General features: G+C 35.6%; 2 long non-coding RNA genes across 4 annotated transcripts; one reads left to right on the top strand and one right to left on the bottom strand.

Annotated features, from left to right (window-relative positions):
- Positions 1 to 472: 472 nt before the first annotated feature.
- LOC133723974 (uncharacterized) lies at positions 473 to 2,922 on the bottom strand. 2 transcript variants are annotated; one of them, XR_009853390.1, is made up of 4 exons: positions 2,489 to 2,914; positions 1,893 to 1,930; positions 1,638 to 1,776; positions 473 to 771 (listed from the first exon to the last, which is right to left on the bottom strand). It is a non-coding gene; the product is annotated as an uncharacterized LOC133723974 (long non-coding RNA). The 2 variants fall into 2 exon arrangements; XR_009853391.1 differs by lacking the exon at positions 473 to 771 and adding an exon at positions 827 to 1,459 and having other exon boundaries at positions 2,489 to 2,922.
- A 3,242-nt stretch (positions 2,923 to 6,164) lies between these two features.
- On the top strand, positions 6,165 to 23,613 carry LOC133722659 (uncharacterized). 2 transcript variants are annotated; one of them, XR_009852895.1, is made up of 3 exons: positions 6,165 to 6,509; positions 6,603 to 6,731; positions 23,473 to 23,613. It is a non-coding gene; the product is annotated as an uncharacterized LOC133722659 (long non-coding RNA). The 2 variants fall into 2 exon arrangements; XR_009852894.1 differs by lacking the exon at positions 23,473 to 23,613 and adding an exon at positions 7,468 to 7,514.
- Positions 23,614 to 23,619: the final 6 nt, after the last annotated feature.

Below are 23,619 nucleotides of genomic sequence, written 5' to 3'. Positions count from 1 at the left end.
TCACCGTTGTGCCTTCTCTCGGCAGATGCCAGGCATAGCTGCCGCACAGCATGGCAGGTGCATCCTTCATACAACAGAACTTGTTTCCAAGCTGTTGTTGGAAAGCCTAGTCAGACAACGTGTTCTATAATTTCACCGTCGTCTGATATAGCATCACACTTCAGTTGTACACAATGGTTGTTGTGTGAATTGATTTTGGACAACATTGTTCATTTCTTGTCGTTGTGTGATCGTAAATCAGAAGACATTTTTTTTTTTAAAACCATTGTGTGATATGTAAAGAATGCATTGAGTGAATGACCCAATTTTTGTATTCAGACAACGTTGGATTGCTACACTATAAAACTGTTGTACGATCATTTTCATTTGCTCTATTTTGTGCATATATAGCTCCATTGTACCTAATGAATAGTAATTAATTGGGAACAAAACTGATTGCAAACCATCAAATGAGTAATCCAACCCATACTATAAACTTCAAATGTAAAAAGGGAGCATTCCCCAATCATCCAAGCCAACATTAAAAGAAGAAAAGCATTCTATAATACATGCCCATCTACTTGGGACTTCAAAAGTTGATACAAATACATATTGTTCCAAAACAAGATAGCATTCTAGTGCCATGCCATTATAAATATCCATAAACCATCAAAAAATAATATGATTAATGAAAAAAACATGAGCAGTTGCTGCATGTGAATATTATATGCTAGCAGAAGCAGAAAATGGTGCGCCCATAGGATCAATATTTTCCTCTCTTGTGACTCGACCCTATATAGAAAAAGAAAAATTATTATTAGTCACAACTATCCAATGTTTTACTTGCTGCTGGTATTCCCTGGAAAAACCACAGGTCATTGAATTTATGAGATGGAGATGCATGATCATATGTGTGAAAGGAATGAAAATAGACAAGAGGAACAGTCTATACACATAGGGCCATCAGACCAGTTGAATTGTTGAAAACAATCAAACTGTCCGATTTGTAATCTTTGAAACTAGTACATTCTCTTCCTAGTTTAGTAAAAGAAGCTAGACTCACAGGATGGAAAATACAGAAGCTAAACTGTGTCTTCAGTCTTCACTCTTCACCGAAACCAATTATTCAGTAAACCACGCTATTCCAAATACAGAATCATATAAGATAACCAAACTCGGGCTAACAAAACCCATATAACTTGTTCAAACAAGCAATATGGCAAAGCTCAACAATAAACCCTTGCTTCATTTAAGTTTGGGTAAACAATGTTACTGGGTTGAACATATGTGGTATTATAATTATAGTTCTGAGTTAAATCATATAACTAACATATGTATCAAACGTGGTTCAATTCAATCCATGAACCCTTGCAAGGGATTCTCAACAATTTCTCAACATCTTAATCAATCCTACATTCCCAATCCTTGCTGGTTTTAGCTATGAATTAATTATATTGCAAAGCTTGAATTTGCAGCAGTGCTGTAGATAATTCTTATCCCTAATATTAAGCTTGCAAACGTATAACTTCTACTACTAAACTACTTTCAAGAACATATCACCATTTTCAACCCACCATAAAAGAGAGAAAGGTATGAAAATCAATAAGATCAATGAATAATCAGAACACAAAGAAAAGAAGAAAGAGTGCCTGACTCACCAGTTTGTCCTAATTGACCACTTCCGCCATTTTTAGAATTGAAACGAGGTATTCTTGTTGCATTGAAATCCATCAACAACGTAATTGCATGCATAGCTTTCCATGTTTACCAGAGTATCATAACCTAATGATGGTTTGGCTACACACCAAGTGTACAAGAGGACACAAGCACATATACACACAGGTCAGTAATGAGGATATTGGCACATATAGTAGCATTTTACAAGTTCATATAGGCATGTACTAGGGCATTACCTGTGCAAATGCCTTCAAAGGTGAAATATGAAAATGTCCTACAAAAATTTGTTCAAACTCATATGAAGAAACAAATTAAATGAAACCATCAGAAACTCATTAAGATGCATTCACAAACGAACTAATATGGTAAAATTGATAAGCAGTCCATTAACACAAAACGGACAGCAACAACACAATGACCATGGACAGCAACAACACTATGACCATAGAACTATCTGATCAGTAGGTCAAAGAAAGAAAAAAAATTCAGAAGCTGAGAACATAAATCTGGAATTTCTTTCAATTTTGCTTCAAACCCAATCAAACCTAGAGTAAAAGATATCATCTTATTTCCAATTGGTAAGCAAAATTTGAACCGAGAACTGAAAAAGCACAAACTAGAATGAATCGAATTTCAACTAGCTCAATCGAATTTACATACTTAGGCTCTCTGCTTCACAAAGTAAACCAATAAACTGGGTTTAAGTAGGTAATGATCTTAAAATGAATCAGGAACCATAAAGCGACTGGTTAAAATGAATCAAATTTGAACCAGCTCAATCAGAACCATAGTCAAACCAATCGCATTAATAAAGCAAAAAATAAAATTTTACCCAGACAAATGATAACTCCAAGGAGGATGCACAACCGGGAACTCGACATCGCAAGCACCTGAGCTGTGAATCTTCTCTGTTCCCAGCAAGTCTTGGAATAGACTATTACTGAATGAGTGTTTAGACTATTACTGAAATAGAAATGTAAACAGAGAAAAAAATGAAAAGTTATGTCAGAGGGAAATATATTGCTACAATAACATATGCAAAAAAATATATTCTACTAAATGAGTGTTTAGACTATTACATATTTGATTAGAATTCACTGAAATGATATTAAACTTGAGATGCTGAGGGACCACAAAGAACACAATTGGTTCTTAGATTTGCAACCTAAATCTCATGTCCATCCCAAAATTTTCTGATAAGGTAGTCTAACAAGTAATATCCTTAATATATGGAACATATAAATATAAAAGAGAAAAGAAATACAAGAAAAGTTGCATAAACTTTTACACCGACTACAACAGAAAGTCTTTTTAGCGACCAATTTTTTTACGAGGAATTTATTTTCCTCAGTAAATGTCACTTTTTACGAGGAATATTTCGATTCCTCACTAAATGTCATTAGGTTTTTTGCGAGAAACATATTTTCCTCACTGTACACCACTTTCTACGACGAATGTTTTGGTTCATCACTAAAGGTGACCATAGTTTGGTCTCCTAAATCATCATGTTATTAGCGAGGAAATATGAGACTTAGGTGAGGAATTTTTTCATCGCGAAAACGACTTTCAACAAGGAAATAATGATTTCGTCGTTATTAGTTTGGCGGAAAATTATGTAAAACCCGCCAAATTCAAAGGCGACAAAACTATGGTTTCCTCGCTAAAAATCTGAATTTTACGAGGAACTATTTCCTCGTCAAAAGAAGCAATTGGCGAGGAAATAACGATTTCGTCGTTATTTGTTTGGTGGAAAATTATGTAAAACCTGCCAGATTCAATGGCGACAAAAATATGGTTTCCTCGCTAAAAGTCCGTGTTTTACGAGGAACTATTTTCTTGTCAAAAGAAAAAATTAGCTCGGAAATAACGATTTTGTCGCTATTAGTTCGGCTGAAAATTTTGTAAAACCCGCCAAATTCAATGGCGACAAAAGTATGGTTTCGTCGCTAAAAGTCCGTGTTTTACGAAGAACTATTTCCTCGTCAAAAGAAGCAATTAGGGATTCAATAATGATTTCGTCGTTATTAGTTTGGCGGAAAATTATGTAAAACCCGCCAAATTCAATGGTGACAAAAGTATGGTTTCGTCGCTAAAAGTCTGTGTTTTACGATGAACTATTTCCTCGCCAAAATAATCAATTAGTGAGGAAATAATGATCTCGTTGTTATTTGTTTGGCGAAAAATTATGTAAAACCCGCCAAACTCAATGGCACAAAAGTTTGGTTTCCTCTCTAAAAGTCCGTGTTTTACGAGGAACTATTTCCTCGTCAAAAGAAGCAATTAGTGAGGAAATAACGATTTCGTCATTATTAGTTTGACGAAAAATTATGTAAAACCCGTCAAATTCAATGGTGACAAAAGTATGACTTCCTCGCTAAAAGTCAGTGTTATACAAAGTGCTTTGCATTAGGCCTCATCAACGGGTCGGGCCGGGTCTTACTACATTTTTAAATAATAACAGACCGGGGTAGGCCGGGCTTTATTGTAAATCGAAGGATCTAAGCCCGTCCATATAAAGCGGGCCTTGCGGGCTTTATTTACAAATAAATCTTTAAAGATTCTAATTTTTATTTATATATCATACACTCCAAAGAGCAACCTCTATCAATTCAAAGAAAATGAGAAAAACCGACCGTTGGATGAGATTATTACAATAAATTATGAATGTGGTAAAAAATTTAGCCAGTTTCACAGTATTTTCGAATCCGATCGAATTGGTCAACCGTCGTCACTTGTATGTCTTCTTGGTTGACCAATGGCATGACGATCGCGAAACGTGTTTATTTTTTTACGTCACGTCTGTAAATATTCCATCGATCGATGTGCGTGGACATAAGATAAAAATTTCAATTTTAATTATAAAGACGTTGGCCTATATCAATTTGCCTCCTAAAGTTGTATTGACTTATACATTGCATTTAAATTGTTGAGGTTCATTCTAAAGCAACCATGAAATGGAAAATGAATTTGGAGAAACCAACCGCTTGATGGAGAGATTGTAATGTTTTATGGTGGTTGTAAAAAATCCATCCAATTTGGTTCTCGTTTCGAATTCGATCAACTAGGTCAAACTTAGTTACTCTTATAAACCTATATTTATATATCATAGACTTCAAAGAGCAACCACTATCAATTAAAAGAAAATGGGAAAACCGACCGTTGGATGAGATTACTACAATAAATTATGAGTGTGGTAAAAAATTTAGCCAATTTCACCATATTTTCGAATCGGATCGAATTGGTCAACCATCGTCACTTGTATGTCCTCTTGGTTGACCGATGGCATGACGACCGTGAAATATGATTGCATAAGGGGTTGTACTCTAGACGCTACACACTATGCAGTTTAATTTTGAGAATCTAACCGTTCAAACTTTAGATCTTTATACATAGATTATCTATGCAAAATATTGGAAAATTCTACAAAATGTTAACGTATGACATGCATACAATTGCCTTAAAAGTGATAATTTGAGTCCTCAAAATAGTAATATTAGTCCTCAAAGTGGTAACATGAGTCCTTAAAGTGATAAATTTTCTTAGTTACCACATGAGTCCTCAAAATAGTAATATTAGTCCTCAAAGTGGTAACATAAGTCCTTAAAGTGGTAAATTTTCTTAGTTTACCATATGAGTCCTCAAAATAGTAATATTAGTCCTCAAAGTGGTAACATGAGTCCTTAAAGTGGTAAAAATAGTTGATGTATGAGAAATGTTAACATACTATAGCTTTACCCCAAAATATTTAGATATTCATACATAGATTGTATATGCAAAACCTTTTACAAAATAATCATTTAGTTAGCCATTATCATAACATTAGCTTTAAAACCTAACCCCTAATCCCTAAACTCTTAATCCTAAACCCTAAACTCTAAACCCTAAACCCTATACCCTAAACCCTAAACCTAAACATTATATTTTTATATTGTTGAGGTAAGAAAAAGAATTAGAGAAGGTGGGTGTCGAAAACATAAAAATAAAAAGCGGGACATTTGCAAGTTCAAGTGGCAATATTGTTGTACAAAAATGCGCCCAAAGATAAAAATGAAAAATCAGTCAAAAGAGTAACACAACAAAAAACCCTAAGAGTGTGTTTGGATGAGGGAAAAAATGATGGAATTTAATTGAAAGTGAGGATTTCACAATTCCTACAAGCTAATTCTCTCGTTTGGCATTATCAGATTGGAAATTTTAAATTTTTCTGTGGAAAAAAACGAAGGAATTCATTGTTTAAATTCCCCACTTCAATTTCCACCAAAATAGGTGTCATTTACGAATTCCTTTGCAATATTCAATTTTCATTTCCAAAACAAGGTTTTTTTCTATTTTATTTATTTATTTATTTTAAACTTTCTTAATTTATTACACATTTCAAATCCTAAATAGATACAACCAAATAATAGAAATTGCAATTAATGGAATTTTAGATTGATGGAGTTAAAGATTCCATTATTTATAAATTCCTACGGATTTCATAATTTTCTCATCCAAACGGTGCGTAAAGGACAGAAGAAATGTGTCTGAGTGCTCGGCTGGGGTTTAGGGGCAAACTGAAAAACTAGAGTTCATGGGTGATCAATAGGCTTCCTGATGGCGATCGGGGAGATCTCAATCAACCACACAAACCCATCTTCGTCAAGGGCACATGGTTCGAGTCCCGCTTCGACCTCTCCATCACCGACGGCCTCAACGCCTGGGTCTGCCATGCCTCCGAAGACGCGGTTAGAGACCGAGCCACCCAGTGGGACCAGCCGGTATATGAGTACGTCTCATTAGCCGAGCGCTATATAGGGTTTCAGCACTCTGATTCTGTCTACGGATTCACTGACGCTGGCAATGGCCACAGAAGGGTGAGTGCTCACAAATCAAATAAAAAAGATTGAGACTTTGAGATTATTTTTGGGAAAGTTTGAATTTTTGTGTGGTGATTATTTGTGTGGCAGTTGTCATGGACTTTTGAGAAGGAAGGGACGAAGCTAGAATGGCGGTGGAAGTGTCAACCATCCCCTAACAGTAAGGAAACAACAGCTACAGTGTTGGATTTTTTGATGGATGCAAATGTTGGGCCAAGTGTAAGTGTTTGCATAGTCATTGTTGAGCTCATGGTATTCATTTCATAATGTTGTTCTAAGTGTGTTTTATGAATGTGATGTGGGCTGGTAGACGAATAAGATTGAATTAGAAATCAAAAACTTAAACTTTCCTTGTGAAAATTTGGAATTTGATGTCTCATCTAAGTTTTGTGAAGAATTTTTTGTTTATGAGGAAACCCATTTGGGTCTTCCACCATGTCACCCACATGCTTGTGTGCAGACTGATAGTTTCGCAAACATTGTTATAAAGGGCATAAAGTTGTGTCTATTTGACGTTACTTATGATGCATCGGGTTTAGGGGAGAAGTTAATGCTAGTATGCTACATTAGACTGAGTTTGTTAACCTCAGATATGCTAATTTATATTGCCTAGGAGCTGAATGTTTCAACAAAAGCTTAAATATAGACTCCCAATTTTCCTGGGAAGAGGTGGCAAGATCAATCATAAAGGAGATTTTTTTTGTTAGTAGTTGACGACTTCTCTTCATGTAACATGATACTTTGGAGAATATCTCTCACCAGTCATGGGGATAGTGATAAGAATCAATATACTAAGTTGGCTCCTGGTGTGGCAAACTCTTAAGAAGTAACTAATTGAAGCTTCTTCTGTTTGTGAAGTTCTTTCATATTCGAGTCAGTGTTGTACTGCTTGTACATTTGAGAGTGCAACTGTTTTGTTTGTCTCATTCATGCTAGTGTATGTCTGTCTGTATAGGAAGAAGTTGTGAGAAAAACTCAAATCATTTGAAAGGTTGAAAGTGGTGTTGGAAAAATATGGACTTAACATTATCTGATATGCATTGAGGTTAAACAATTGAGTTAACTAAACATGAATAACAAGAAGTACATAGTTATGACTCTAATTCCGGTTATCTATTTGGGTGTATATCTCCTAGTAGAAGTAGGGAACTCATTAGCTAATTAACCTGATTAGCATTAAGTGTTGTGATAGAATTAAGCCTCTCTAAGTAATAGACATTCAGTCGGTTTTAGACTCCTTATGGGATGAGTCTAACTCGTGGTTTTGGCCAATATAAATAGGGAGCAAAGTCCCTGTATTCATCACCAGTTGTTAAGCATTTGTTCAGCCCCATTCTGAAGCTTTTGGTGTTGACATACAGAAGGCTTTTCTGCTCCAGTTCTGCTGCTATTCATTCTCGGTTCCAGTTGCTCAAGATGTCTAACCTTGGTCAAGTTGTTTCTGCAGGGATCCAGAGCGTCATTGATCCAGGTGGAGTCCTAGTGCAGCTAGGAAAGCTATTCTGCAGATTATGTGATTGTTATGCAGCTAGTTTATTGTTCTTGATGTGTGTTGTATGATTAGATCTTGTGGTTGATGTGTTTTGTTGTTGCATCATGTAGATTTAACAAATGGTATCAGAGCTTAGGAATTTCATAAAACACATATCATGCGTTTTGTTTTAGAAAACCATACTGTGAAATTATTTTCTGGAAAATAAAATATATTTTCTATTTATTGTAAAGCACGCATTAAGTATTGTTTAACCTGTTTTTTTTGGTATTATTAATCCAACTCATTAAGTAAATAGGCCCAAAACCCGAGTCCAGAATTTATATATTATTTAAAGAATATTACCGTTAGAACATAATGGTCACTTATGCTTTAGGGATCGGATTGAGTAGGGCTTACTGAGATTGAATTCTCAGTTATGGGATTCAAGACCCCTCTTTAGAATTGATTGGATCATATGGAAAGGGTTGAAATTGTTGCTTGTTTTCTTTTTGCTTCCGCTATAAAATAATTGTTGCAGCGCTGTAGCAGAGGCCAAGGTATGTTCATTGGGAATCCCAGAACTTGTATTTCAATTTCTGCATATGGAAAGGGTTGTCATATGGATTACTGTTTAGCATATGGAAAGGGTTGTCATAATCATATTTGGAATGATTGATCATGCATATTGAAGAAATTCTGCATATATGGTTGAATGTCTCACTGTGATCGTGTGATGAAAAGTGTGGAATTGAGAATGATATGATTACTGTGATGGTATTAATTGATGATTTTGATTGAGTATTGTTTGTTTTAAGTATGCTATGGTTTTTAGTTAACAATTAGAAATATATCTCCCAACATAAAATCTGCAGTATTGTTATTTTCATGGCATAAATTAATAAGTTCATACAGAAACTGAGCATATGGTTATTAATTCTAGTTTTGGTATTCTTGTAAGATTGTATTGGTCATTTTGCACAAAGCAAGTTTTCATTATCACTCTTCAAGGATTTTAAGTTTTAACAAAACTGGAACTTGTGTTTATGCATTTAAAATTGCACTTATATTTTGTCTTCCAAAGAAGTTGTTCACTGTGTAATTTTGAATGCAGAACAGTATCATATGTAAACACAATTATCTATTGAGATACCTTGAAGCTTTTCTTGTCCAAAGATATAGACTGATTCATCGAATGACAGATTTTTGTTAAATACAGTGTGATAATTAAGAACTTTAGAATGTTGAGTTTTATGCCACAAAGGTGTTACTTGATATTGTTTCAGTTATGGGGTTTTATAAAAATTAATCATGTATCTGCATAAATTAAAGCTCATGACTGTTTTTGAATTTTATGTCTTTTGCTTTATTTTGGTTGTGTTATTCAAATACATGATTTTGTTTTAAAGATTAACACACAGATAAAAGTCTTACTGCAGAAATCTTATTTTCTTTATTTTTCTGTGTTTTTAGGTCTAAATGTGGTCACTATAGGCCAAATTCAGTTGCTTAATGGATGGAATTATAAGAAGTGGAGAAACCAAGTTGAATTTTATCTGTCTATGCATCAAAACATGGATCTTTGCTTGATTGAGGAACAACCATTAGAGCTAGACACTGAGAGCACAGAAGAAGATAGGAAATATTATAAGGAGTGGTATAGCGCCAACAGGAAAGCTAAAAATGTGATAAGAACCTCCATGTCTGACACAATTAGGGGTTCAATCATTGAGCCAGAGCTTGCCATGGATTTCCTAGAGGCCATAGGAGATAAATACCAGGAAAGTGACAAAGCTGAGGCTGCTAGGCTATCCAAAAGATTTAATGAGCTGGAGTTTTCAGGAAAAGGAAGTGTGAGGGAGCACATTATGGAGCTTATTGACCTCAACTCGAGGCTGAGGGATTTAGACATGGGAGTTAAAGACTCTCAGGTTGTGCATGTGGCACTTCAGTCACTGCCTAACACCTACAGTAACCTGAGAACCTCCTACCATGCCCAAGAGTCTAACTGGGATTTGAACAAGTTGATTTCTATCTGTGTAGTAGAGGAAGAGAGAATTAGAAAAGAAGGCAAACCAACTACTGCAGTCAACCTAGTTGAGAAGCCTAAATGGAAGAAAAAGAACCAACTTAAGGCCAAGAAGACTACCACCACTAAAGTACCTGGCAAACCTGTAGAACATAAAGCTGAGAAACCTTTTAAGTTTAAGTGCTATTTTTGCAAGAAAATAGGGCACATGAAGAGAGATTGCAGTGGTTTCAAGGCTTGGATGATAAAGAAGGGTGAGTCTTTTCCAAATTCTGTCTTTTCTCTAGAAGTTAATTTTGTTAATATAGCATCTCACTCTTAATGGTTAGACTCAGGCTCACCTATACACATTACAAATTCCTTGCAGGGTTTAACAAACAGGAGGACACCAAAGAATAGTGAGGTCCAAGTCTGTGTGGGGAATGGTTTGAGAGTAGCAGTTAAGGCCATTGGGACACTGAAGATTGATTTAGGCTTAGGAAATTTTCTTTTTCTAGATAGTGTTTATTATATTCCTTCCTTGAAAAGGAATTTGATTTCAGTAGGTCTTTTAGTTAAGATTGGTTGCAAACTCATTATTGATTTCAGTGGAATAAAGTTGTTTCAGGGTTCAAATTATCTTGGCTGTGGTGTGTTTATGCATGATTATTTGAAATTAAATTGTTCTGTTGCTCAACAGGAGATTATGTTGATTGAAAATAATCAAAACACTATTAAGAATAACACTGTCACAGGTACAAAAAGAACATTGTTCAATAATAAGTCTGCAAATATATGGCATAGAAGATTAGGCCATATATCTAAAGAAAGACTGAAAACACTCGAGAAAAACAAAATTTTACCTGCATTGGATTATACTGATTTAAATGACTGCATTGAGTGTTTTAAAGGAAAATTGACAAACTGCAGAAAGAAAAAGGCCTTAAGAAGTCAAAACCTATTAGAACTAATACATACAGACATATGTGGTCCATTTAAACACAAAACTATCTGTGGAAATTTTTACTTCATCACATTCATAGACGATTTTTCCAGGTACTGCTATATCTATTTACTATCAGAAAAGTCACAAGCTCTAGATGCATTCAAAATTTATAAAACTGAAGTTGAATTGCAGCTAGAGAAGAAAATTAAGTTAGTGAGATCTGATAGGGGAGGGGAGTTCTATGGAAAACACACTGAAGCAGGCCAACAAAAGGATCCTTTTGCACTATATTTACAGGAAAATGGCATTAAGGCTCAGTATACAACTCCCTATAATCCTACACAAAATGGAGTAGCAGAGAGGAAAAATAGGACATTATTAAACATGGTGAGAAGTATGATGTGCACTACAGGTCTACCTATATTTTTATGGGGTGAAGCTCTTAAGACTGCAAATTATATTTGCAATAGATCACCTAGTAAATCAGTAGACAAAACACCTTTTGAGTTATGGTGTGGAAGGCAACCTAGCTTGCATCACTGCCATGTGTGGGGATGCAAGGCTGAGGCAAAGTTGCCAAATGCACAGACACAGAAGCTTGAATCCAAAACAGTCAGTTGCCATTTTATTGGCTACTGTGAGAAATCTAAAGGCTATAGGTTCTATGCAGCTCAAAATTTCACCAGAACTTTTGAAACTCATCAAGCAAAATTTTTGGATGAAGGTTACAGTAATACTAATTTTGAAGACTTGTCTTTAGAGTTAGAAGAAATTACTGAAAACGAAAATTTACAGAATATCTTGCCTTTAATTCAGTCAAATAATGCAGATAATGCAGATTTAGAAACTCAAAGCCAAAATCAAGTTTTAGAAGAACCAGTAGTCTTAGAACCTCATGTAGATGAACCTATGAATGATGTCCATTTAGAAAATAACCCTGCAGAAGAACAAATTCCACCTCAGCCTAGGAGATCTCAAAGAGAGAGAAGACCAGTGTATGGAGAAGATAGTGATTTTGTAGTATACCTGCAAGAAACTGATATCCTAGGTGAAGATAATGAGCCTTCAAGTTTCAAGCAAGCTATTGAGAGCCATGAAGTTGAAGAATGGCAGAAAGCCATGAAGGCTGAGATCGAGTCAATGAAGCAAAATTCAATATGGGAACTAGTCAGACCAAACTTAAACCAAAAACCAATAGGCTGCAAGTGGGTGTTTAAGACAAAGAGAGATGCAAATGGTAATATAGAAAGGCATAAAGCCAGGCTAGTAGCTAAGGGTTTCACACAAAAAGAAGGCATAGACTATACAGAAACTTTCTCTCCAGTTTCAACTAAAGACTCATTTAGGATTATAATGGCTTTAGTAGCTCATTATAATATGGAACTGCATCAAATGGATGTGAAAACAGCTTTTTTGAATGGAGAGTTAGAAGAGGTCATATATATGAAACAACCTGAAGGTTTTGTGAAAACAGGAAAAGAAGATCGTGTATGCAGACTGAAAAGATCAATTTATGGACTTAAGCAGGCTTCTAGACAATGGTATAAGAAGTTTGATTCAGTGATTTCATCTTTTGGCTTTTCAGAAAATATTGTAGATGAATGTGTATACATTAAGACATTTGGGAAAAATTTTATTTTTCTTATACTGTATGTGGATGATATTCTTTTAGCTAGCACTGACATTAAATTGCTTAAAGATATTAAAGCTTTTCTGTCTAAAAATTTCGACATGAAAGATTTGGGTGAGGCATCCTATGTTTTAGGAATTGAGATTAAGAGAGACAGGGCACAAGGCTTATTAGGCTTATCTCAACACAATTACATCACAAAAGTGTTAAAGAGATTTGGAATGGAGTCTTGTGCATCAGGTGATGCTCCTATGACCAAAGGTGACAAACTGTCTAAAAACAAAAATTCTAAAAATGGGGGGAAGATGTCTGATATGGAAAGCAAGCCTTATGCTAGGTTAATTGGTAGCCTAATGTATGCACAGGTCTGCACTAGACCTGATTTATCATTTGCAGTTGGGATTTTATCTAGGTTTCAGTCTAATCCTAGTCATGAGCACTGGGTTGCAGGAAAGAAAGTACTTAGATATTTGCAGAAAACTAAATCTCACATGTTGGTTTACAGACAAGTTAAGAAGCTTGAACTTGTTGGCTATACTGATTCAGATTTTGCAGGCCATTATCCGGATTCTAAAAAGTCCACATCTGGTTATGTCTTCATGCTTGCAGGAGGGGCTGTTGCATGGAAAACCATGAAACAGTCATTAATTTCAACCTCCACCATGCAAGCTGAGTTTATAGCCATTTATGAAGGAGTCTGTGAAGGCTTGTGGATCAAAAATTTCTTAATGCATACTAAAGTGTTAAATTCAATTGTTTCAGATGCATTGAAAATATTTTGTGATAATGAGGCTGCAGTATTTTTTGGTAAAAACAGTAAAAGGTCCAATAACTCTAAACACATAGACTTAAAATTCTATAGTGTTAGAGAAAGAGTGAAACATGGTGAGATAAATGTTTTGAACATCAATACCGAGTCACAGCTTGCAGATCCTTTTACTAAAGCATTATCAGTTACAAGTTTTCAGAAGCATACCAAGAACATGGGAATTCTATCTGATTTGGAGGCTTGAGTTCAGTGGGAGCCACCTTTTAATTTTAGAATTTATTTTGTATAATAGGATTCTTGTTTTAGTCATTATCGTTTTTTGGTTTTTGCTTGTAATTTTGATACTGCAGTTTCTGAATAAATGAGGTATTTCATATATGTATTCTTTTGGTTTTAGCATTACTTTAATTTTTGCAGTCTTGCAAATTACAGTTTTTGAACTTTAAAATATCAGTGTGTGTTGTCAAGTGAACTTTTCTGCATTGAGGAATTTTGCAGCTTCAGTTTCAGTTTTCAGTCAAGCAAATACCAGTTCACTAGTGTTTCAGTTTTTGCTGTTAAGATTTTGAGTTGTCAAAATCATTCTGTTGGACTATGAGCATTGGATTTTGCAAGTAGATATACTTGTCCAAATTTTGCTCTTGTTATCACCTTGAGCTTATGTGATTGCAGAAATTCGTGTTAGTGATCTTTAATCAACCTGGTTATTTAATCATAGTTGGTTTGAGGTTCTGCATTATTTTCTGCCAATTGACCAAGCTGAATGAGTAATGAGTAGTTATGTATTTCAGTGCACACTTTAGTTTGTTATTTATATCTAGTTATTGGTTCAGTTGTTAAGCAAACAGACAATGTTAGTCCAAGTGGGAGATTGTTGGAAAAATATGGACTTAACATTATCTGATATGCATTGAGGTTAAACAATTGAGTTAACTAAACATGAATAACAAGAAGTACATAGTTATGACTCTAATTCCGGTTATCTATTTGGGTGTATATCTCCTAGTAGAAGTAGGGAACTCATTAGCTAATTAACCTGATTAGCATTAAGTGTTGTGATAGAATTAAGCATCTCTAAGTAATAGACATTCAGTCGGTTTTAGACTCCTTATGGGATGAGTCTAACTCATGGTTTTGGCCAATATAAATAGGGAGCAAAGTCCCTGTATTCATCACCAGTTGTTAAGCATTTGTTCAGCCCCATTCTGAAGCTTTTGGTGTTGACATACAGAAGGCTTTTCTGCTCCAGTTCTGCTGCTATTCATTCTCGGTTCTAGTTGCTCAAGATGTCTAACCTTGGTCAAGTTGTTTCTGCAGGGATCCAGAGCGTCATTGATCCAGGTGGAGTCCTAGTGCAGCTAGGAAAGCTATTCTGCAGATTATGTGATTGTTATGCAGCTAGTTTATTGTTCTTGATGTGTGTTGTATGATTAGATCTTGTGGTTGATGTGTTTTGTTGTTGCATCATGTAGATTTAACAAGTGGAAGCTGAGAAGTGTCTAACACAGAGTGAAAAGATTGCCAATGAGAAGATGGAGTTTGAATCCGCAGTTTATGCAAAGGTGTAGCTTAAGTTTTTCATATCTATGATTTGTTCATTTTTTTTTTGTAAGTGATTGAAATTCATTGAAGAAAAAGGGGAAAAAGAACCCTTACAAAGCAAACAACAAAACACCCTCAACCTGGAGAGGAAGAAGAGCAGTCACGCTGCAAAATAATACATAAAGAGTAGGGAGGATTCTGAAACCAGTCAGAAGAGCACTCCCCCCTGTGAGCTAAAGAAGCAACTAAATGAGCAGCTTGGTTAGCACTTCTGCTGGTCCATGACCAGCTAACACGCCTAAGGGCCGACAGGCTACGAACATGGGAGACTATGTGCGTAGCTCGCCAATCAGGAACTAAGGACTTATGTAACATACAGTTTATCAAGCATTTGGAGTCTGACGTGATGATGATTTCAGCATCCAGATAATCCAAAGCTAGAATCAATGCTTCCTTCAAAGCCAAGGCTTCAGCTGCCATAGGGGAAGGAGCTAGAACTTTCTGTTGGAAAACATATTGGACTTGTCATTATCTAAAATGCATTAAGTTAATAAGCTTTGATTTAATCTGAAAATTAAACAATAGAAATACATATCTAGGACTCTATCCTGTTATCAATTGAGGTATATGTCTCTCGATTGAAGTAGGAATCTTATCTGTCAAATAACCTGATTGACATCAAGTGTAAGTGATAAACGTTAAGCTTCTGCTGATAAACTCTTAAGCAAACCTTGGACTCTTTATGGGATGAGCACAAGGCTAAGTTAAGGCCTCTATATATATATCAGGAAAAAGTCCCTGTGTTAACTACGACTTGCATTAAGATCAGTCCCATTCTGAAAGCTCTAGTAGTATAACATAGAAGATCTTCTTCCTTACTGTTCTTGTTTTGTTTGCTCGAGTTTTCTGGTGTTGCTGTGGTGTCAAGCTGTTGCTGTCCTTATCTTGCTGTGAAGAAGGATCCTAGTTGCTGATCCTAGTTGCTGAAGCTATAGTTGAGATGGCAGGACAAAGCATTGATATGCAGAATAATGGTAATCATGACATCCCACTATGAAACATATATCATGTGGCTGTGTTCTTTTGTGTTCTTTTGATGTATTGCTTTTGTTTTCTTTACATCATTTGGTCCTACAAAATGGTATCAGAGCCATGGCTTTAGTAAGGACACAAAACCTTTTTCTACTTTTATCTATATATGCTGTTTTTGAACGTTATCTAAAGGCTCGCTAGTTGGTTGTAGTACTAGTCTATTGCTTAATTAAACATATCTTAATGCCTATATGTCTTATAATTATAATAGAATGTGCTAGCCACTGAACATTTATGCACGCTTCATGATTAAAGTAGTTAAAGTACTAGTCTGTGCATCTTTTTAGAATAGACTTCAGTATTGTGTTGTTTCACGCCTTGCACAGCCTGGTCTACGGTCAATAAAGCTTCGGGTCCTGCCCGAGTTAAGAATAAAAGGGCATTCAGAAATCCTTTTTAGTTATCTATATGTTTCAAAACTGCAAAATGGTTCTTTCTTCTCTTTCGGGGCTGAAATTAATCATGAGTCTGTAGATCTCTTTCAATTTTGCTTCCGCTAATATTTTCTGCAGCTGATGATGGAGAGACTCAGGTGTGTTTATATTTCGTCAAAAAAAAAAAAAAAAAAAAAAAAAAAAAAAAAAAAAAAAAAAAATTTCGAAATGATTTATATATGATGATTACCTGTTTATGCTACTGTGAATTTTGACAAGAATTAAGTATAAATGTCTCCCAATTTAAAGTTGCAGTCTTGTTAATATCTTCGCAGTGGAACTTAAGTTTAACTTATGGTCTTATGATTTTCTGGAGATTATATTGATTCTGTTGCACAAAGTAACCTTCACTATTGTTTCTAGAAAATTTTCAGCCTAACAAGATTGAAATTGTGTTACTGTTATTAAATTGCTTATATTTTGGCTCCCAAAGGAGTGTTTACATATGTAGATTTAAAACCAGTAACAGCATTATACATGTTTCACAGTTTTATTTTCTGATATGTTGAAACTTTTCTCTATCCAAAGATGTTGACTGTTTTCAATATATATATAAAATTGTTGAACATGGAATAATGATATAGAAAATTTAGTTATCAGATTTTATGCCACAAAGGTGTTATCTGGTATATCTTCAGAATATGGGATTGTTTTCAGCTGTGTTTCTTCCATACATTTTGTTACTGATGGTTGATGCACATATTTTCTGCAGAATAAATAATACACATGTACTTACATTTTCATTTTCTGTTTTGCTTTAGGAGTTGAAGTTGTCACCCTAGGGCAAATTCAAGTGTTGAGTGGAGGAAACTACAGAAAATGGAGAAACCAAGTAGAGTTCTACTTAGCCATGCACCAAAACATGGACCTATGCCTTACAGATGAACAACCTTATGAGTTGGATGGAGAGAGCACTGAAGATGACAAGAAAGCCTATAAGGACTGGCATAGAGCCAACAAGATGGCAAAAAATGTCATCAGGTCTACTATGTCGGATACAGTGAGAGGCTGCATCGAAGAACCTGAGTATGCAGTTGACTTCTTGGAAGCCATTGCTCAGAAATTCAGAGAAAGTGACAAAGCTGAAGGAGCCAGACTCTCTAGGAAGTTCAATGACCTTAAGTTCAGTGGGAATGGGAGTGTTAGAACCCATGTTATGGAGCTGATAGACATCAACAATAAGCTGAGAGATCTCTACATGGGAGTGAATGATGCACAAGTGGTGCATGTGGCCTTAGAATCCCTCCCAAATGCCTACAGCCATCTTAGGACAACCTATAATGCGCAAAAGGAAAAATGGACACTGAATGAGCTTATCTCAATCTGTGTAGATGAGCAAGAGAGGATTAAGAAGGAGAGTACACCCACTACTACTGTCAACCTGATGGGGAAAAACAAAGGGAAATATCAGAACAAACTCAAACCAAAGAAGACCATCACTAAAGCACCCACTGAAAAGGCTGCAGCTGGAAAGCTACTGAAGATCAAGTGCTACTTCTGTAAGAAGTATGGGCACATGAAGAAGCAGTGTGAGGGTTTCAAGAAATGGATGATCAAAAAGGGTAAGAATTTATTTTCTGATTCAGATTCTATTTTTCCAAATTCAGTTTTTTCCTTGGAAGTTAACTTCATAAATGTTGAACCGCATACTTATTGGTTGGATTCAGGCTCACCAATTCATATAACCAATTCCTTGCAGGGTTTAACAAGGAGGAGAGCTCCAAGGAAGCATGAAGACTCGGTCTGCGTTGGCAATGGCATGAAGGTAGCAGTCAAAGCCATTGGCACCTTAAAGTTGGACTTAGGTTTAGGAAAGTTTCTGGTTTTAGATAGTGTTTATTTCATTCCTTCTTTGAAAAGAAACTTGCTTTCAGTTTCTTTGCTAGTTAGGCTTGGTTGCAGACTTGTTATTGATTTTAGTGGAATAAAAGTTTTTCAAGGCAATGATTATCTTGGATATGGTACTTTTATGCATGACTATTTAAAATTAAATTGTTCTGTTGCAAAACAAGAAATTTTGTTAATTGAAAATAGTGAAAATTCCTTAAGTACTAACACTGTTATTGGTGTTAAAAGATCCATGTTCAATAATAAGTCTGCATATCTATGGCATAGAAGGCTAGGGCATATTTCTAAGGAAAGACTTAAGACACTCATTAAGAACAAAATTTTACCAGAACTAGATTTTGATGATCTTGCAGACTGTATAGAATGTTATAAGGGAAAATTGACTAACTCAAGAAAGAAAACTGCAGTAAGAAGTCAAAAACTCTTAGAACTTATACATACTGATATCTGTGGACCTTTTAAGCATAAAACTATCTGTGGAAACTCATACTTCATTACATTTACAGATGATTGTTCTAGATATTGTTACATTTATTTACTGTCAGAAAAATCACAAGCACTTCAAGCCTTTAAAATCTTTAGAACTGAAGTGGAACTGCAGCAGGAAACTAAAATTAAGATTGTGAGATCTGACAGGGGTGGGGAATTCTATGGAAAGTATACTGAGGCAGGCCAGCAAAAGGGTCCTTTTGCATTATACCTTCAGGAACAAGGCATTAAAGCTCAGTATACTACTCCATATAATCCACAACAAAATGGAGTAGCAGAAAGAAAAAATAGAACTTTCTTAAACATGGTAAGGAGCATGATGTGCACCTCGGGGTTGCCAAAATTTTTGTGGGGTGAAGCCTTAAGAACTGCAAATTACATTTGCAATAGAGCACCTAGCAAAGCTGTAGAGAAAACACCATTTGAGATTTGGTGTGGTAGGCAACCAAGCCTGCATCACTGCCATGTGTGGGGATGCAAGGCTGAAGCAAAAACACCAAATGCACTAACACAGAAATTAGAGTCAAAAACAGTGAGTTGCAATTTTATTGGATATTGTGAAAAATCTAAGGGTTTTAAGTTTTATGCAGCTCATCACACACCTAGGATTTTTGAGACACATCAAGCAAAATTCCTGGATGAAGTAGTGTGCAATTCATCTTTTGAAGACTTGTCTGCAGATTTTGATGAAATTTCAGTTGATGAGAATTTAGAAATTTTTTTACCCTTACTACAGAACCAATATGTGGCTGCTCAAACCACAGAAAATACAGATTTAGATCAAAATCTAGCTGATCCAATAAGTGAGGTACCCCAAAATGAGTCATTAGCAGAACCGGTAATTGAGATGCCCCATGACATGGTTTTAGATCAGAATCCAGCTCTAGAACAACCTGAGTTTAATGACCCCCAACCTAGGAGATCTCAAAGACAAAGAAAACCCACTTTTGGAGAAAACAGTGATTATGTTGTGTATTTGCAGGAAACTGATGAAATTCTTGCAGAGGATCATGATCCAACTACCTTCAAACAAGCTGCTGAAAGCATTGAATCTCAGCAGTGGCAGTTGGCCATGGAAGCCGAAATGGATTCCATGAGTCAAAATTCAGTGTGGGAGTTAGTGAAACCAGATCCAAAACACAAAGCTATAGGCTGTAAGTGGGTGTTCAAGACCAAAAGAGATGAAAAAGGAAATGTGGAAAGACATAAAGCTAGGCTTGTAGCTAAAGGTTTTACACAGAAACAAGGCATAGATTATACAGAAACTTTTTCTCCTGTTTCCACTAAAGACTCCTTCAGAATTATAATGGCTCTTGTAGCACATTATAATATGGAACTACATCAAATGGATGTGAAAACAGCCTTTTTAAATGGAGAATTAGATGAAGTAATCTACATGAAACAGCCTGAAGGCTTTGTAAAACCTGGAAAAGAAGATCATGTATGCAGACTTAGAAAATCAATTTATGGACTTAAGCAAGCTTCTAGACAATGGTATAAGAAGTTTGATTCAGTAATTTCATCTTTTGGTTTTACAGAAAACATTGTGGATGAGTGTGTATACTTAAAGACAGTTGGAAATAACTTCATTTTTCTTATACTGTATGTAGATGACATTCTGTTAGCTAGCACTCATATCAAATTATTAAAAGACACTAAAGCTTTTCTGTCAAATAATTTTGATATGAAGGACCTAGGTGAAGCATCTTTTGTTTTGGGAATTGAAATTAAGAGGGATAGAAAACAGGGTTTATTAGGTTTGTCACAACATGCTTATATCTGTAAAGTCTTGAAGAGATTTGGCATGGAATCCTGTGCAACTGGTGAGGTCCCTATGTCTAAAGGAGATAAATTTACTAAGAATTCTAAAAATGGGGGGAAGAGTGGTGACATGGAAAGCAGACCCTATGCTAGGCTCATTGGCAGTTTGATGTATGCACAGGTCTGTACAAGACCTGACCTATCTTTTGCAGTAGGCATTCTCTCAAGGTTTCAATCAAACCCTACTCACCAACACTGGGTTGCAGGCAAGAAAGTCCTTAGATATTTACAGAAAACTAAGTCTCACATGCTAGTCTACAAGAAAGTGGAAAATTTGGAGCTGCTGGGCTACACTGATTCAGATTTTGCAGGTAACTATCCCAGCTCTATGAAGTCCACTTGTGGATATGTTTTCATGCTTGCTGGAGGTGCTGTAGCATGGAAAACCATGAAACAAAAATTAATTGCCACCTCCACAATGCAAGCAGAATTCATAGCTGTATATGAAGGAGTCTGTGAAGGCTTATGGATCAAGAATTTTTTGATGCAAACTAAAGTCCTTAAGTCCATAGTCTCAGGAGCATTAAAAATATTCTGTGATAATGAAGCTGCTGTCTTTTTTGCAAAGAACAGCAAGAGATCAAATAATTCTAAGCATATTGATCTCAAATACTATAGTGTGAGACAAAGAGTTGATTTTGGTGACATTGAAGTTTTGAACATTGATACAGAAGCTCAACTTGCAGATCCATTCACTAAGGCGTTAACAGTTGCAAGTTTTCAAAAACACATCAAGAACTTGGGAATTTTATCTCAATTGGATGCTTGAGCTTAGTGGGAGTCACCTCTCATTTTTAGAATTTATTATTCTGTAATAAACTTTCAATTCATAGTTATTTCTCCAATTATTAACTTTATTTGTGATTTTGTTTGTAAGTTATCAATAAAAGTAAGATTTCCAGTTATGGCTTATATTATGGTACCAAAATTCTGTTTTCTGGAAATATTGAGTTGTTGATCTGTGTATTATGAAGTGAATCGATTTCAGGTGAAGTAGCAAGTAAGAGATTCACCACTTTACGTACTTGCTGATGAGATTTTGAAATTCTTCGAAATCATGTTGTTGGACTCTGAGCAATGAAACTTGCAGGTAGACATGTTAAATTTTCAATTGCTCTTCTGTTTATCATTTTGAGCTTATGTGATGTACAGAATTTGTGATTAGTGATCTTTAACTGTTTTGACTGTTTTGATCAAAACCAGTTCTTGATTCTGCATTAATTCTATGCATTGACCAAGCTGGATAAGACATGAGTTTTGTTCTTGTATTTCAGTGCACACTTCATTGTTGCTTAATTTTCTCATTATGGTTCAAAGGCTGTGCATAAAGATACTGTTAGTCCAAGTGGGAGAATGTTGGAAAACATATTGGACTTGTCATTATCTAAAATGCATTAAGTTAATAAGCTTTGATTTAATCTGAAAATTAAACAATAGAAATACATATCTAGGACTCTATCCTGTTATCAATTGAGGTATATGTCTCTCGATTGAAGTAGGAATCTTATCTGTCAAATAACCTGATTGACATCAAGTGTAAGTGATAAACGTTAAGCTTCTGCTGATAAACTCTTAAGCAAACCTTGGACTCTTTATGGGATGAGCACAAGGCTAAGTTAAGGCCTCTATATATATATCAGGAAAAAGTCCCTGTGTTAACTACGACTTGCATTAAGATCAGTCCCATTCTGAAAGCTCTAGTAGTATAACATAGAAGATCTTCTTCCTTACTGTTCTTGTTTTGTTTGCTCGAGTTTTCTGGTGTTGCTGTGGTGTCAAGCTGTTGCCGTCCTTATCTTGCTGTGAAGAAGGATCCTAGTTGCTGATCCTAGTTGCTGAAGCTATAGTTGAGATGGCAGGACAAAGCATTGATATGCAGAATAATGGTAATCATGACATCCCACTATGAAACATATATCATGTGGCTGTGTTCTTTTGTGTTCTTTTGATGTATTGCTTTTGTTTTCTTTACATCATTTGGTCCTACACTTTCATGGCTCTACCTCCCAAGACTAGACCATCAGAGTTTCTAGCAATTGCAGCAATACCTCCGCTCAGAGTTCCCTGATGCCAAGAGGCATCAGTATTGATGCGAATAGAGTTAATTGGAGGGGGACACCATGACCTATTGTGGGGCACTCTTACTCTGCCTGAAATCTGCTGAGAAGAAGAAGGGAGATTGTGGTTGGACTCCAAGAACTCTATGATTTGTTCATTGATTTCTCACTGTGTGTTCTCAAAATGTTTATTTATTATATATATATATATATATAGAGCTTCAAACTTCTCCTGCCATATAAAACAGCTAAAAATCACCACATCATCACGAAACTTGTTTTCCCACATGAGTCTTTCTCACTGTGTGTTCTCAAAATGTTTATTTATTATATATATATATATATAGAGCTTCAAACTTCTCCTGCCATATAAAACAGCTAAAAATCACCACATCATCACGAAACTTGTTTTCCCACATGAGTCATGAAGAATGTTCTGGCAATGGTTCTGAGTCTAGTGTTTAATCAGATGATAAATAATGCTAGTAGATGAAAACCCTAATGCTACATTTGGTGCCATGTTGAAGATATTACGTTGAGCTGTTGTCTTGTCAATTTCTTTTTTACTCCTATGTCAATTTCTTTTGTACTCTTTTATAATCATTGAAGTTAAAGACTTCTTCATGTCTGCCAAGTTGGATGGATAGGATACTTAAGCACTAGGAGCAATTGTTTGGTAAATATTCCTTGGTTTTGAACTAATTACTTAACCCTTCCAAATGTGCGTCAGAATTACAATTTGATCAAACATTTAATTGGCTGGAATTATTGTTTTTTCTGGGAATCAAATACTTTGAGTAGTTTTCTGCAATTTTGTCTTGAAGACCTTGACTGACTTCTTCCCTTTTTCTAGTTTCTTGGGGTCTTGAATTTAAAGAAGGCTAAACTAAGAGAGCTTCGGGACAAGCTCTCAAAACAAGAAGCGGCTGGGAAACTCACACTTGTCCATCCAAATTTTAGCATGTTTCTATCTAGTAGGTCTCGAGGTCGAAAGAGGGCA

Source organism: Rosa rugosa, chromosome 7 (assembly GCF_958449725.1).
Source record: "Rosa rugosa chromosome 7, drRosRugo1.1, whole genome shotgun sequence".
Classification (NCBI taxonomy): domain Eukaryota; kingdom Viridiplantae; phylum Streptophyta; class Magnoliopsida; order Rosales; family Rosaceae; genus Rosa; species Rosa rugosa.
This window is presented reverse-complemented; position numbering and strand designations above follow the sequence as displayed.